Below are 16862 nucleotides of genomic sequence, written 5' to 3'. Positions count from 1 at the left end.
AAATCGATACGGGTTTGCTGTTCTGAGTGTTGCTCTGAATGACAAGAAGCTATTTTTTTATTAGAACCTGTACACCGTTGCTGACTTTGATGGGGCAGGACCCAAAAATGACATGAGGGCGAGTAAATATATGATCAGAAATGACAGCTTTCTGAAGCAGCTGTGTCTTCTGATAGGTGTACTGTCACTCAGTCCCCTTCATGCTCGGGCTGTCTCGACACCATATTGATTTGGGGCCTCATCATTATCCCCGGTAAATGGCTCGGTCATTGGGTGTATCTTGCAATGAAGCTGCGAATGATATTTGACCTTTTTTTGCCCGTTTTTTTGCTAAGAAACTTCAGTCCAGGTCCATGTTACCAATCTTCTTGACATCCAGCCTGAGAAGCATTTATTATAATCTTCACATTGTCAGTCGAAGCAACTAGACCCTGAACAATGTGGAAATGCCGCTGTACCTACATTGATTGTGTCCTACTAGTGTGACCCAAACAGTTCCCGTCTCATTTTGTTTGCTTCTGTATTGCCTCAGAAGTCACTCTCACGGGCACAAAGGATCTGTGACTAAGAAGATAAGGCAACCATTACCCGCCACGATCCACCGAGCCATGAGGCTTTTGCATTCAGGACACGGCTGGCTACCCATTCAACCGTCCTTTTCGCCCGATGTTGTGCTGAAATAGATTCCCCTGTCTCCATCCCCCTGCACCTCAATTAACCACTGCGAGGAGGATGGTGCCGATGAAAAGAGAGAAGAGAAAAGCAGAGAGTTTTCATACACACTATCCCCACTGAAAGATTCAGCTGCTGCCTTGAGCTCAGATCAATCCTGGTTGCTCTCCAAGTCTCTCAGACAGCATGTTCTCACATAGGGCAGGCCTGTCAATTTCCAAGACAGCTTTAGTGAGGCTTGCATGTGCTGCTCAACTGTAGCATGAGCAAACGGTTTGAAGAGCAAAGGAGAAATAATTTATGAAACAGTTGAGGTCTCTCAGTATCAAAATCAATGAGAGCTGGGGCATGAAATTAATAAGCTTCTGACATATAGTGGCCTCAAAAACTCAGTATTTGGACATTGATACCAAACTTACAAATGTATAAATGGAATTTGCATTATTTCCTACATCCCAAGAAACTGTGAGTAACTTCCGATAATCTGTAAACAATCAACAAAACACGCTGTTTTTGTGTGTATATCTTTAAATGCAAATGAGCTACTGCTCCCCGCGCCATCCAGAATGCTGTACCTTTACAGCTCGTGCCTCAGACACTCAAAAACGAACAAAACATCTGTTTGATTTTGATTATCGTCTCTATTGTGGTCAAGCTTACGTGAGATTGCTGTTCTTCGTCATCATAGAAGTTTATTATTTGCATGCGTTTTAAAGGCATTTCAGCTTCAACTTCTGATATATGGTTTTCTGAGGCACGCGCACAGAAAGCTGGCTGTCAGACGGCACATCCCATGAGTATTAAACTAAGTTCTCTTTCACGTCTTATTGCACTTAAACTGTAAAATACACTCAAGGTTATGTCAAAAACACACAAGCTTCACATAAACACAGTCGGTTATGTCTGTGAACGTGAACCGCAGGGAAAGAAATCACGTGTTTGTTAGATCTGTGTATTAAAGTGAAGGCAGCGTAATATAGCCTACAGGACCTACTGCTGTATATGCTGTTAATATGAATCAAATAACAAAAGAAATTTTTAGACACCGTTTCAGATTTATGGGGAAAAGACAATGGATGGATTTTTACCACAATAGGGTGGCTGTGTGTACGGCGGACACATACATACAGTATATCCAAAAACTTTATAAAAGTGAATTTTGCATAATAGGTCCCCTTTAGAGGGTACTGACCACATCCATTCAAAATTACTATATGACCATGTAATTGTAAAGGTTTACAAAAAAAGTGACTTAAGAAAAGCTTTAGCTTATTTTTCCATGTGTCACTTAAGTGTACAAATACTCTTTGAGGCCACTGTATTAAAATGTCTCATTTCATCCTGAGTTATGAGCATGCAAAGAAAATGCTTTTTTTCAAGAGGATCCATGGTGTTACGAGATACACAGTAAATGCTATAGAATAATGTAATAGACTGTATTTTAGCTCCTGAGAACATTTGCTTTTAGAGTGGTTCCAGTGGACGTCACATTCACAACTGCTTGACTCATAGCTTAGGTACAGGATCGTACAACACAGAGTGTGGCGATACAAGCTCACACAATCTCAATCGTTTGTCTTCATGCCCTGTCGGTTCAGATGAAGCAGAAGTGATTTTGATGCTTGGGAAGGTTAGGAGTGCATGTATATCTGCCCACTAGCTCTGTATGGGGATTGATCCAACCTTTTTCACACCCGTTTCTGAACATATTTAAGAAAGCATGTTGCCACAAAAACATGTTAGTGCAGTTTGAATTGAATTTGCAATGTGGGCCTGGATTGTGCACCATTCAGAATTGGATGGAGAATGCCTTCTACATTCCACTTCAGTTCAGGGATTCGAATTGAGGTAGAACAGGATGTATTCACAGAAATTCATGCTGTATATGTATTTTTTTCATGCAGTTACAGCAAAAAAGTTTGAAAGTAAATATTACTTAGGATTGTTTGTTTAATTTGGAGTAAGTAGGAGGCCAAAGGAGACAAATCCTGTAATATGTATAGACAATTTTGATTAAATATTCAAAAGTATAAGGAAAATCTAGATAACTTTATGATGCTGGTGTTTAATTTAAAGGTTTTACATTAAATTTAGTCATTAATTCACTTTATTCAATATTCAAAGTTTTGATTTAACTTTTAACTTTTTTTTTTCATTGAAATATACTTAAAATTGTTCAAAACTTGCAAAAAGCTAAATTAAACTTGTCTTACGTGCTTTGTTTTTAATAGAAAAAAGTTCAATTCAATAATTTAATCAAATGGCCTGAAATTTATAGAAACTTGTGCATATATTTCATTTTATTTTGTGGACTGCCGGGACACTTAATATCTCATAATGCTCTATTTTACTTATCCTCAAATTGGTGCTAAATAATTTTTTGGCACTGTGCATACACACACATTTGGCAAAAGAGGAAATAGCCTAGAAAAACATATGATGGCCACATTCCCTCTTATCTCAGGTACAGCCCATATAACTCAGTTTAATTTACTGTCAGACAACTAATGAAGTCTAGAATTGATTTGTTTGCCTTAATTTGCTTGCTCTTCTGTAATTACATTCTTTATAAATACATGATATCGGCACATGCATTTCCATTATATTCAGGGTTGAATGACTTTAATTCCTTTAGTCTTGGACTTCATGGCTGGATAACATTCAGGTTTCAGGGGGAGGAATGTATGTGTCGTGGTCAATATGACACTGGTCATCTAGCTCAAGAGAGTTAAATTGAGGTGACACACTGACTCTTTGTGGAGAGGAAGAGGTTAATAGAATGTGATGGCAGGTGTAAGTTACTGCCACTATTCGTCACTCTAGGGAATGTTTCATAATGCTGTATAATTCCATACAGTAAGCTATTATTTGATGATAACATTTAATATGAATTGTGATTTTGTTTTCACAATGTTCTGGACATTATAAAGCTTATAGACTTATAACCTTTAAAACATCCCATTATGTTCTGATCTGGACTATGATTCCTCCTTAGAAACATAGATAACTTATTTTTAAACCAATGTTAAGTGAAGTTTTCATAGATGGTTCACATTAATTCATTCTAATAGAAATACCACATGATGGTAAGCTGCTTTATATTGAGTCCAGAGCAGGATGATGTAATGATAATGACATGGAGAGTAATTGGATAGGAGAATCTAATCAAAGCCCCTTTCTTATAAACTATTGCAGTGTGTGTATATGAAAAAATCTGACCCCTGGGTTAAACAGTAGAGCCAATATCTATTCTCATGCAAGTCTCTTCAAAGCCAGTCATTGGAAATATGATTTACCACTGATTAAACCAGTATAATGGTGTTACGAGATAATCAGCATCTGTCTAGGAACTGGCATGTTTAATTACTTTGTTCACATGGTTTTTCTCTTCACTTTGACATTACACAGGAAAGGCTAAATATTTCTTGCCTGTCAGTTTCAATTCTCGCTTTTGGATGCAGTATAATATGTCCAAAGGTTCTCATTCGTTTGCATTGAAATGGAATATTCGGTGTATTTTCATACTGAACATGTCTCGTATTGCCGGCAAGGTTAATTTGGTGTAATTAATTCCCCTCTCAGTGAAACAGATCGTGTAGTCCATAGACAGTAATGAGGTTAGGTTCTGCTGATTGCTGCTGGCTGGACCAGTATACTAATTGCATTGCACCATCCGGCTGTGTTTCCTCTGTCTCCGCTGACAGTAAACTGTAAACATCACTATGAAGTCTAACTATTTACAGAACAGTTCAAAATTTATTGTTATGGTTGCTGAGGAAATAAATAGTTCTGTTCAAGTTCATAAAATAAAATAAAATCATTTTTATACAGTGCATATCTATATTGTCATTTGTCAGGGTTATGTTTATTTCCATTAGTGATGTGCTAAAAACGGAAACATTTTGCCTATGTGTTTTCCACATACGGACGACAATGTTGTGAAAACGATCCCCGTTCACACCAGGCCAGTTGGCGATGTCACTTTGTGAAGAAACACTACGTGCCTATAGACTGTTAGATTTTTGTTTTTTACACAGAACTCTTCCGAGTCGCCGATCACGCCGGCGTGATCAAATCACATGACCAGTTTAAGACGTCGAAGCATAAAAACAAAGTCACGTTGAGCGCTGCTGTCCACTTCTGTCGAAAGTGCTGGCTTGAAACTCTATATTACTTTTTGTTTTGTGTTGATAGACCAAGTAAAAACGGAGATATGATAATTTAAACTTTATATAAAAAAAATATTGAAAATATTGACGCGTTCATAAAGGAACGCAAGATGGGATGCGACAGGCGTTGCATTTATTCTCATAACTTCGTCGGTTTTTGTCATAAAACAAAACGGAGAAAAATGTGTGAATCTGCTGACTCTGCTCTTCAGGCTGCACATTTTAGGGAGTGGGAGGAGGAGCCAACTGAGCAAAGAAGTGAAATTGAAAGGCGCCCGCGGAAGTCGGGAGATTGACGGAGTAGACAGAGAGACATATATATAGAAAGAGAGAGAGAGAGAGATTATTGCTAGTTTTTGGAAAAGTTTGAATAGATTTTGAGAGTAGTTTAGGAGTAGTGTAGATAGTTTAGGTAGTTTAGGTAGTTTTTTGTGGACGGAAAATGAAGCGAATGTCTTTAGTCTCATTGTTGACAGAAACTGTTTTGAGGAGTGGCACAGATAAAAAAATAAAAAAAAACTCACCTGATATTCGTTGTAAATAGTTGTATATATAGTTTGATTTTGTGTTCATTTTACCTTTTGTATAGTATATTTGCACTTTTTAGGAACCCCTCTTATTCAAGGAAGGAAAGCCCTGTAATGTAGCTGTCTGTGTAATTGTACATGAAGTGTTTTGTAGAGTTTCTAAGCAAAAAAGAAAAGAAAAAAACGCCTATTGCCACACCTGCTTTTTGCTGTATATATAGTTAGATTTTATCTCAATTTTACCTTTTTTATGTTGTATTTGCACTAAATGGGAACCCTCATACTCTGGGAATGCAAGGCCTTAAATATAGCTCTCTGTATAATTGTGTGCATAAACTTTTAAAAAGTGGCAAAGCTAAAAAGAGGAAAAAAAGCCTATGGCTACACTCGCTTTTTTTTTTTGTAAATCATATTTTTTTTTGTATATAGCTTGATTATATCTGAATTTTACCTGTATATGTTGACATTTACAACTTGTGTTTACATTTTAAACCTTTTAAAATGCTTCATTGAGCATGTTTGTGTTTTTTGTAGTAAAAAAAATATAATTTTTCTATTCGGATTTTGTGTTTTTTGTGTGATTTTGGGTCCAGTATGTTGATACAGTACATAAAAGTGAAAAAATAATTGTCTGTTCATATAGGTGATGTTGTGCTGAAAAAAACAATACCAAACATTGGTATGGTAAACATTTGTTTATGTCGCAAAATAAAAAAAATAAAAAGTACTCAAAAACGGCCAGAATAGCCCAAGACTCCGAAGAGTTAACGGTATCGTTTTCAAAAACTTGCACTTTGAAACCCGTTTTGAAAACTTTAGTTTACGTTGCGTGGTTGTGATCTCCTGCGTGTTCCCTGTTGGATTTATTATTAAAGACCTTTTAATATTCTCTCTCGCTTTGCGATTACAGGCATATGAAATAATAATGTAACACAATCACTTTATTAATTCAGCACCATTTATACCTAGTGTTAAATAAACCATTTCTGTCATGTAGTTGTTCTTATAGATTCTTTGTCTTAAAGGTGAAGTGTGTAATTTCTGCACCACTAGAGGCACCAAAACAGAATTGCAAAAATAATTATCATTTGGCAGGGGTTGCATTTGGTTGGAAATGAAAGTCGGGTTGACATCAGACCCCGACATCAGTTTGATGTCAGAACCCGACGTAAGATTGACGTCAGAACCCGACGTTTCTTTGATGTCAGAACCCAATGTCAGATTGACGTCAACATCCAACGTTGAAAATAAAAGTCGGGTTGAGGTCAGAACTCGACTGATGTTGGTTTCTGACGTCAACCCGATTTTCATTTTCAACCACAACACAACGTCTGTCCGACGTTGGAGATTAATTTCAATCTGGCGTTGGATTACTTTTTACTTTTGATACTTAAGTACTTAATCGGTCTTTACAACTTTTACTTGTAAAGGAGTAATATTTGACCAGTACTTTCACTCAAGTAAGGAAGTTGTGTACTTTGTCCACCTCTGAAAATGACATATTATGTTATCAGGCTAAATATTCACTCCCCTGTAATAAACTGTAATAAACATTGTAGTCTGTGCTTGACCTCAAAATCAATTTGAATGTTTCTTTAAATACAACTGAGAAATAAGAGTGAGAAATAAGTCAAAGATTCTTTGACCAGACAAAAAACACAGTGTTGTCATCAGGGTAAGCAACAAAAAGAAATGGATAAAAATTATAATGAACGATGAAAAATCCTGATTAAAAATCTGGATGTGGACCTAATAATGGAACTCATTCATTTATTGTTTTTTTATTGCTAGCATTTATTTATGCCTTTGAAGGTGATTTATCTTTTTAGCACACAAAGGCAGCAAACAATCACGCTGCTGAAAGACGGAATAAAGGAATTTGTCAGGAAGTCATAGCAAACGTGATTTGAGAAGTAAATGATTGCTGAATAATTATTTAAGAGGGATTATTCTATACTTTCTGTTCACTGTAATAAAGTTAACTTTTAGATTTTAAATCCACACAAATCTGTCACATAAAATTGAAATGCCATCCTGCTTTGTTGCTTGATGCAATACACTGTAAGTCATCATGAAAGAGTTTGTCTGCTCTATTTCAGAATCCAATTAACTGTTCTTGTTACAGTAATGTATATGTAGAAAACATTACTGGCTTAATTAGCGTCTGGAAGGTGTGAGGCAGAGGATAAGATGTGATCTTTGTTTGCTAAGAGGCAGTAATTAGCAGTTGTACTCTTTAAAACTAGTTTATAGGCCTATGTGTGCAGTCAACCTTTGAATATTCATGAATCTCAGTCTTAGGCAATAATAAGAAAACTCAAAACTCACAAATTGACTCAGCTTGCATGATTTACCATTTGAACCATATGCAAGAAAAATAGAGAAATCTTTCATATTTAAACTAAATTTAACCTGCAGTAAAGAGACAGGATGATCTTTTTAACCACTTGCAGTGGGCATTACAGTCCACAGATATGCAATACTAGCAGTCACACCGTTTAACAGTGTCGGTAATCTTGATTGATTGCTTTAAACACCTGGTACAGCACGGCAGGGTGCGTGTTCATGCTGTAAATTCACTTAAGGCTTTACAATGTTGTGTTTATGTTGTAGCATCAGTAGTTTTATGGCAACACTTGAAATGGCAGGCAATATCACTCTCAGGAGACATGTTACATCGCGTTTATGATCGCCGTGTGTGTGGAGAAGAATGTTTAGGGCATATTGGCATTCAGTTGCTGTGTAAACCTGTCATGTGCAGCTGTGTTTGAGCTGAGGGGAATACTGAATTTATTTAATAGGACTTATGGAATTTTCTCAGAATTCATGAACTGTGTAGAAAATGACTCTCACAGCACCTAAGCACCTGATCCTGAAACAGTGTTATAGTTTCATACTGGCTAGATAGACAGATAGATAGACTCTTAGAAATGAGCAATGCCTCAACATAAGTACTAGCGAAAATGCTTAAATACAGAACATAAGTCATATGTACACATTTATGATATGTTTATGCTATTTTTGTGTCTTTTTTTTTTTTAAGCTTAAAAGCTCCAGACCCAATTTATTGTAATTTCATGGAAAAGAGGAACCCATACATTCTTCAAAATCTCACCCTTTTAGTTTTGAAAAAAGTGGAGGGAGAGAGAAAGTGAAATGGGGTCAGGAAATTATGCAGGCCGGAAATAAACATGTGAGCATGTTTAATAAAATCTGAGAAAAATGCATGAGAAGAGCATATGTAAAATTGAAAATGAGAAGTGAATATATAGAAACAAGGAGAAAGAATGAGGCTGACACAGAAGTTGTGAGAGGTGAATCAAATTCACATTCTAAACCACAGGCCATGGCGAGACCTGTCACTAGAAACGTCCAGAGGTGTTACTGAGTGTTAGTCCACAGTCTGAGTGATGTGAACTGATGTACCTGTCTTGTAGAAGTACTGGGTGTGCAGTTTCCCCTTGATGCAGGAAAAATAAATGGCAGACCGATCCCACTCTAAACATTGTGGTTTAGCTACCTTATTATGCAGTTACATACTGTATGAATTAGATATTAGCAAGGAAATACACACCACACAAGAATTTAAACTATAGTTAGATTTAATGTTTGCTTTTAAGATTTCATCCATCTTAGATGCCAGTAAAGATAGTTTACAAACACCAATGGCAACAACGCCGACTTCCAGCAGATGGATTTGTGTGTTAAGTTAACCCTGTTAAATGGAGAACAGGTTGATATTACATTGTTTGCATTTGTTACATGAACGAATCAAATGGAATAGACTAACCAATTCACATGTTTAAGGTGTTAAATTGAGTTAACTGCAATGGTAAAATTTCATTTTCAAAATTCATTTTATTTAATTTAATTATTGACTCCAAGGACATTAGAGATATTACATAATGGTGCTAAATTGCAAAGTACTTGATTTAGAGAATGGAATGAAATTGTTGCACATAAGCAGGACTTCCACAATGGTCATTAAAAGGTATGAAATTCTGGCTTCTCTATCACCATCTATGATTGACATATAGAATTGCATGTCACATGTGGAGGATTTGTTTTGTACACTGTAAAAAAAATCTTAAATTTACAGTAAAAAAATCACTTTAAAATGTTTCAGGTATTACGGGATGGCAAAATTCACCATAAAATACGCTAACAATGTTTCAGGTGTTACAGAACGTTTATTTTACTTATGAGCCTATATGTCATTAAGTAATGTGATGTTAATATACCAATATACTTAAAGGGCACCGATTATGCCCCTTTTCACAAGATTTAAAACAAGTCTCTGATGTCCCCAGAGTGTGTATTTTAGCTCAAAATACCCAACAGATTAACAGATCAAAAGTTTTAGCTCAAAATACCCAACAGATCATTTTTTTACAGCATGTTTAAATTGTCACTTTTTGGGGCTAAGAAAAACACACCGTTTTAGTGTGTCTCCCTTTAATTGCAAATGAGCTGCTGCTGCCGCACAGGGGGCAGAGCTTCAAGAGCTCGCTCAGTGGCAGGACAATCTCATCTCACAGAATGATAATATCAAAACAGAAACTCTCATTAGCGGTGTTCATTTCGACCTGGAGTCGGACAATAATGTGAACTGGATCACGAACAGTTCGTACATCTATCCTACTGTAAAAATGGGAATAAATTAAGTCTGCTATGTTCATTCTTACATCCAACAACAACACCTCAGTCGCTTAGGAGACATTCTTGTGTGCAGCTCACTCAGGGCGGGTCTATTCTAAAACTGCAGTGTCAGTCAACAGTCGTGGGATGGGCCTGTGCAAAACTACGTCACATTGCCCCGAATCTGAGTATGGGTTGTTCTGAGACAGTGCTTAAGATTTATAGGGATTTTAATAAAAGTACTGGGTGGATTTTTATCATTATTGGGTGGTTGTGCACACACTCTGCCAACACACATTTATGTTGAAAAACCATGTAAAAGTGAATTTTGCAGAATATGTGCCCTTTAAGGTAGTTAAGGGGGTGGATTCTGGAATCCACTGCTGCTTCAATGTATATCTAATGAGTGATAATCAAGGTAGTAATCAATATTTTTCCTTCTAAGAAGGTGTCTACTATTCCACCTTGGTCCTCTGTCGCTCCGGCTCCACCGCGGTCTTCTGGATCCCCGCCTGTGCCTCAGTCGCCAGAGCCGTCAACATCGCCATGTCCCTCGGGATCCACTGCATCGCCCTGGCTCGTCGACTTTCCAGGCTCCATCCGGGTCTCCACTTCCACCTGCTCCGCCTCCGTCAGTCGGCCCCCTGGAGTTGTCAGCCCTTTCTCCACCATGGTTCCTCCCTCCATCGTCTCCTCCAAGGCCGCCTGCACGGTCATCTCCACCCTGGACCAGTGCACAGCCTGCTCCGCCCTGGTCCCTCCTGCCTTCTATCTGCCCTTCACCCGCTCTTCGTCCTCCTCCTTTTCGTTTGGAATTATATCCTTGTTTCCGTCTGCCTTCATGCAACCCACCGTGACACTTGTAAGTCTTGAAGCTGACTTCTGGTGATGAAACTGCAAACTATTTTCAGTTAAAAAAAAACATTTTTTTATTATAATTCTGACTCCGGGTCTTCATTTATCATATCTGGTTCTGGGTCTTTGACTGTAAATCCCCTTACAGTAGATTTCTTATAATGTTCTTTTCCTTTTTTTTTTCTAAATTGTCTGATTTTTACTTGTGAAAAAACAAAAAAATTGACATTTTTATAGTAAAATTAATGGGATTAAACCATTTTTTCATCATTCATCATATATCGTCAAGTAACGTCTCGGTTACGTATGGTAACCTATTTAACCTACTGGTTTTTACTGTAGAATTTTTACTGTACTTTTCTGTAAAAAATTGTTTTTTAAAAAATCTGTGTATTGGCTCTATAATTCATTTCTAACAAAAATTCTCTGTACTATTAATATCATCATAATTCAGTAAATATACCAGCAAATAGCAAGTTGAAAAGTGTGTCATTTGTAAAACATCAGTTATTTTTAAGTTAAAATGATCAGTGATAAGTCAAGTCACTATCTTCCATTTTTCCCCTTTATATATCTCCAGGATGAGGACGTTTCTGTAAATGACCACAGAAGCGAGTCCACATTAATTTCAGTCTGTCATAACACCATGGGTTTGTTCAGTTCAACAGCCTCCTGCTGTGACTGCAGATTCCCCACAGTTTACTGATTTTTTGCCACAGAATGACACACTAGCAGACACACTGACAGTGTGAAGTGAAGACACAGATACACACTCTTGCTTATGAACGGCTTGCTTATAAATCTCATAGAAGATTTTCATTTCAATCCTGCTCTTCCTCAAGAGCGCTTTACTCCGCTAGTTACATTGAGATCTTATTCCTGATTGGTTCATGTGTTGGAGAATGTGAGGGAGGAGATGCAGGCATTTGAGTTGCAATTTTCACACCCAATTATGCTAATGTGTTGTGCTGGTGTCTCTGTGAGCTGGGCTGATGGAGCAGTGTCCTTGAAGTAGGGTCCACCGGGACACACGCAGGGCTAGAACAGACGTGACACGCTGTGCATACTTTACCCAAGGGAGTACAACCTCCGGCTCCAAACAATCTGTAAACATGAGGGTTATTCTATGCACAACCTAGTAGGGAGTCCTGACGAGACCTGGTCAAATAGCCAAGAGAATGTGTTCTGAAATCTGCAAATTGTACTATTTTATATAACAGTATAAAAAAAATCTTATTTTATATAATTATTTTATATATTTGATATTTATATATTTGATATATATATATATATATATATATATATATATATATATATATATAGTAAAGTGGCAAAAGTTTTGGGACACCACTCCAAATCATTGAATTCAGTAGTTCCAATCACTTTGATGGCCACAGTTGTATAAAATCAAGCACCTAGGCATGCAGACTGCTTCTACAAACAATTGTGAAAGAATGGGTCGCTCTCAGGAGCTCAGTGAATTCAAGCGTGGTACCGTGATAGGTTGTCACCTGTGCAACAAGTCCATTCGTGAAATTTCCTCACTACTAAATATTCCACAGTCAAATGTTAGTGGTATTATAACAAAGTGGAAGCAATTGGGAACAACAGCAACTCAGCCACGAAGTGGTAGGCTATGTAAAATCACAGAGCGGGGTCAACGCATGCCAAACTTTGTGTGGCCTTCAGAGTAGCTCAAGAACAGTGTGTAGAGAGCTTCGTGGAATGGGTTTCCATGGCCGAGCAGCTGCATCCAAGCCTTACATCACCAAGTACAATGCAAAGCGTTGAATGCAATGGTGTAAAGCACGCCGGCACTGGACTCTAGAGTAGTGGAGATGTGTTCACTGGAGTGACAAATCACGCTTCTCTGTCTGGCAATCCGATGGATGAGTCTGGGTTAGGCGGTTGCCAGGAGAACAGTACTTGCCTGACTACTTTGTGCCAAGTGTAAAGTTTGGTGGAGGGGGGATTATGGTGTGGGGTTGTTTTTAAGGGGTTGGGCTTGACCCCTTGGTTCTAGTGAAAGGAAATCTTAATGCTTCGTCATACCAAGACATTTTGGACAATTTCATGCTCCCAACTTTGTGGGAACAGTTTGGGGATGGCCTCTTCCTGTTCCAACATGACTGCGAATCTGCACAAAGCAAGGTCCATAAAGACATGGATGAGCAAGTCTGGTGTGGAGGAACTTGACTGGCCGGCACAGAGTCCTGACCTCAACCCGATAGAACACCTTTGGGATGAATTAGAGCGGAGACTGCGAGCCAGGCCTTCTCATCCAACATCAGAGAGAGAGAGAGAGAGAGAGAGAGAGAGAGAGAGAGAGAGCTCCAATCAGCTTAGCTGCATTCTAATGTTCATAAAATCTATCTCTCAACCCATTCAGGTCAACGCAACATCTTCACTACATGATATATAAGTCTGCTGTTTTTTCCCCACCTAAAAGATCCATTAACATAGATGTGGAGAAATAACTCATTCAGCAGAAAAAAAATCACTATCCCTTCTCCCTGAAAGGGACTGGCAGTGGCATTTATCATTTGAATTCAATATATTTGTCTTTCAGCAGGCAATTAGAGAAATCTCTCATATAGACGGGAACCTCTGAAATGCTTATTACTTACTCTTCATTCTTTAATGGAGCTTCTCCTGGGTGAGATCATCTCCCTTAATAATAGGTAATTAGAAAAACATTTTCACTTATTAGCATGGATTATTTTTTTGTCTTCTTTAAAAAAGACCAAACTCATGCAAAGTTATTTTGCACTTTGACATCCATTAAAGAGGAGGAGGAGGGGGGGGGGGGGGGGGGGGGTGTCTATAGACTTTTTCACAATTGTGACAGATGATGCTTTTTCAACCTTTGAGAGAACCACCCCAGTCAAGAAAATCTGCTTTCACCCAAAAGAGCCATTGAAATACTGCCACTGAAACTGAGTCTCTGACAGTTATAGCTTGTAAAATTTGAACAAGCCTGAATCGTGAGGCATCTGGGAGGCTTTTAAGATTTACAGACACAGCAAAAGCCAAACCATAAATGGCTAAAATAAATTGTAAGTGATCTGAATGGGGGAAAGCATTGTTGCAGCATACCATTAGACTAGTAATATGCTACTTCATTCCAATAACATTGTTCACATTTGTTAATATGAGAGAGAAGCAGCCCACTCAGAATCTGCATGAAGAAGACCGACGTCATTCATAAAGTTCTCCTCTTGCTATGAGGCATATGCTCCTGAACAAGCAAGTGGCATTTAGAATAAACAGCCTGACGGGCTGTGAACACTGTCTTTATACAGTAGGCCCCAGAGCCTGCACATACTGTAACACAAGTGACTAAGAAAACAGTACAAAATGCCAAACTCAGGAGCTGAAAGGTCAAAGTCAGGAGAGGATAACTCAAAAGTATTGTACTACTGAAGTAAATTTTGCCAGTGGCACCTTTTTCCTAAGAATTAGACAAAAATTGGATATTAGGATACTGAAAATGTAGTTATGCATGCACATTTCCCATACTTCACCTCCCCTAATATTTAGATTAATATTGAGTGTTAGATGACAGCTAAGTTAATCTTAAATGAGCAATAATGAATAACACTCTTAAATGTAATCTGTAAAACAAAACATTATTGAATTATTGAAGGCAGCCTATTGAATTCAATTTTAATATCGGTGCATCCTTAATGATATTTTCCCTTTATTGTATACCTTAAGATGTATCCAATAAGGACATGTTCCTGGGTCAACATCCAACATTTCTCCCAGCTAATCATAGCAGGAAAAACAAAAGCTGTTCATGTTAGAACATGTCCTGTAACAGTGTAAATTACATTAAGCCTGTAGGGACTGTTGTGTCCTGTATCCCTCAGCTAATGTTTATTTTCATAGGTCTCAAAAAAGTTGTATTCCTTTTAAATGAATTTCAATTATTCATAATGAATAAATTAAATTAAATATGCATTGGGCTTTTTGATTTGAACTTTGGGACTCGACTTTGTGACCTCCTAGAGGATGCGTTGAGCAGGGGCAGAACAGCAGGTGGTTAGGATAGAGGAGTAACGGACAAATCTGCAGCCGAGCAGAGATGGATGGTGCTGGTTTGGACGGTGCTTAGATCAGCAGGATGGACACCTCCCTGCTGCTCCAACCACTCCAATCATTCTCATTGATCCATGTGCAGGCTTGCTTTGCTTTCTCTCTGAAGAGCTACCCTGTGAGTTTTTTTCTTCTTTATTTAATGAGATGTCTCCGTAAATGATTTTCACATACACACAAATAAATGATGATCTAGTCAATATAGAAAGAGAAAGATGATGTAGTGTTGTTTATTTAAAAAATGTAAGGAGGACTGATTGAGGTCCAGTTCTTCTTAAATCATTATTTTAAGACTGTAAATAGATGAATAGATGCAATTTAACTTAATTTTTTTTTTATCTCTGTAACACTGTACTGATATCCCATCACAAAATCTGATGTGATACAAATGTGACACAGTAAAAAAAAATTTTTTTTTAAACACCCATGACATTTCTGAGGGATGTTTGTAAGCATAGGCATTTAATATTGATCATACTTCATTCAGTCCTCTGGGATATGGTGTGTGCTTTCTCATCACGCTTGGCTGTTATACAATATAAGGATTTTTGTTCAGTGAGAATAACAGTAATGGCAAATATATTAAATCTATTTCTAAGCTTCATATATAGTCCAAATTTCAGCACAAACATGATTTTAAGGTGAAACAATGCAACTCTCATATAAGTTCCAAATGTGGTAATGCCAAATTCATTCAGAAAAAAAATATTTTTGAATAGAGTAAAATGTTATAATTTTGTAATTTTACTATATACGTATAAATTAATTCAAATATTAAAATTAATTTTGAACACAGAAGTAAAAAATCCCATTCGCATTCTCCATAGAGAAATAGATTCTTAACAATAAACCTTTCATTATTGACTTTCAATGAATGTTGCAGTATAAGCAGAGGTGGACAGTAACAAAGTACATTTACTTGAGTACTGTACTTAAGTACACTTTTTGAGTATCTGTACTTTACTTGAGTTCTTTTTTCTGGAAACTTTTTACTTTAACTTCACTACATTTCACGAGTTCACATGTTAATGAAATCTGATGTAATATTAAAATGCGTATTTGGCTTGCTGTCCGGGGGGAGGGCTCCAATCATTTATAGGAGTACTCCCCCCTATGAATGTATAGACCATAGGTATCTATGAGCAGACCCAGCCGAATGTGAGGTGATGGGGTGGTGGCGGGATGCTGAGAAATTAGTCATGAGACAGGAGGTAAGGGAAGGCTTTATTTATACTGGCTATTTCTTGTGCTGATTGGATGATTACCTGAACATGCTCCTCCCGAACTTTGTTACATAAAACTTCATTTGAAATACAAATATCGTACTTTTTACTCTACTACTACACTGTCAAGGTCCTTGAGTAGAAAGTAGTAACGTCAGTCAGGGGATGATTTTGGTTTGACGGCAGGACCAGGCCAATTTTGTCATTGTTTTGGAGCACACTAGCTTATAGATAACAAAAGTAAGGCTAACATATACTAATTAAAGGGCACTATTTGAGGAAACTATTAGTGCCCTAGTATAGGGTAACTATTTTTATGATAAAAAGATTCAACAACTGAGACATAAACTGAACAAATTTCACAGAAATGGAGTAATGAGTCCCTGAACAAAGGGAGGGGGTCCATTTCAAAAGAATCTGGTGTGACACCAGCTGCTTTCAGTACTACAGTGCATCTCATCCTCATGGACTGCAACAGATTTGCCAGTTCTTGCTGTGAGACGTTTCTCCAGTTTTCCACAAAGGCATCTGTCCTTGAACACTTCTTTGGGGACATATGGTTACACGTGGTTTGGACGATCAGCTGTCCTTCCTGTCTCCCTGTAGCACTGTCTTAGGTGTCTAACATTCCAGATATTGCAGTTTATTGGCCACATCTGCAGTCCTTGTGCCTCCCTGCA

This window comes from Squalius cephalus (assembly GCF_949319135.1).
Source record: "Squalius cephalus genome assembly, chromosome: 12".
Lineage (NCBI taxonomy): Eukaryota > Metazoa > Chordata > Actinopteri > Cypriniformes > Leuciscidae > Squalius > Squalius cephalus.
The sequence above is the reverse complement of the archived record's forward strand: the minus strand, read 5'-3'. Positions refer to the sequence as shown.